Here is a 1110-nt window from a genome sequence, read left to right as displayed (position 1 = left end):
GCCATTCAGTCGCTGGGCTTTTATATATATAGATATTCATCTGAATTGAGCCTTGAAAGACACATGATTTCTAACAGGTGGTAATTAGGAAAGGAACATTCTGTCCCTGGGTCCCCATCATAGACAGAGCTGGGAGACCAGAAAGTACACAAAATTTCTTGAGGAAGTTGATAGCACCTTGAGGAAGTTGGTGGGAAATGGGGTTAGAAATATAGATGTGAAGGGCCTTCAATAGCATGCATTTCCATTCAATCATTGGTCCCACCTCATCACAATTTTAGCTCAAGTTATCAGCTCAGTACCATCCCAGAGGAGTCTCCCACAGATTCTCTGAGTTTTGCACACATTTCTTCTGCCTGGAAAGGTGCCTGCCTCTACTTTACTTCTTAGGCATGTTCAAGCACACTTTATTCCAAGGAGCAGGGAACCAGTATGCCTTTTTCTTTCCTTTTTTTAAAAGCAGTATTTTGGTTTCTCCCACAGTATTCTGAAAAGGAGGATAAATATGAAGAAGAAATTAAACTTCTGTCTGACAAACTGAAAGAGGTGAGTGATCACACCCAACTGGTCAAGTTTCTCCTGGCGCTGGTCTTGAAGCAATCATAGTAACTCTCGTCTTTTCCTTTAGGCCGAGACCCGTGCTGAATTTGCAGAGAGAACAGTTGCAAAACTGGAAAAATCTATTGATGACCTGGAAGGTATGAAATTACCATCTAATTTTGTTTGCTCTGTCTCTCCCTACTTGACACATCCATGGAAAGTTGGGGAATATCTGTGCAGGGACTAAGTTGGGCTATGTTCAGTTTCGGATAGTAAGTGCAAAGTGATGTCACATCTGGAAGTCTGGAGCTTTGGAATCAGATAGTGCAAATCAAATTCAGACTCGGGTTGCCATTTTTTGAGAAATAAAATATCTTTGGTTAATTACCTCCACGTGTGAGTACCAAGACCCAAATATGGCTGATTTTTTTAAAATGCCTTTAGAATTTTCTTCCATTTCCTCATTTCTGAGAGATGCCTTGCATTTTTCAGATGCCTTGCATTTTTTACAGAAGCTCTCTCTCCCAGAGAGCTGAGCTTATCACTATATGAGACAACGGAAATACAGAG

The 1110-nt window shown here is 40.9% G+C and overlaps 1 long non-coding RNA gene across 1 annotated transcript; it reads left to right on the top strand.

The window, feature by feature from the left end:
• The first annotated feature begins 450 nt into the window (after positions 1-450).
• On the top strand, positions 451-698 carry LOC102767569. The gene is made up of 2 exons (XR_436395.2): positions 451-546; positions 629-698. It is a non-coding gene; the product is annotated as an uncharacterized LOC102767569 (long non-coding RNA).
• Positions 699-1110: the final 412 nt, after the last annotated feature.

The sequence above is a fragment of the Myotis davidii genome, unplaced genomic scaffold, assembly GCF_000327345.1.
Source record: "Myotis davidii unplaced genomic scaffold, ASM32734v1 C63708978, whole genome shotgun sequence".
In the NCBI taxonomy this organism is placed as follows: Eukaryota; Metazoa; Chordata; class Mammalia; order Chiroptera; family Vespertilionidae; genus Myotis; species Myotis davidii.
The sequence above is the reverse complement of the archived record's forward strand: the minus strand, read 5'-3'. Positions and strand labels throughout refer to the sequence as shown.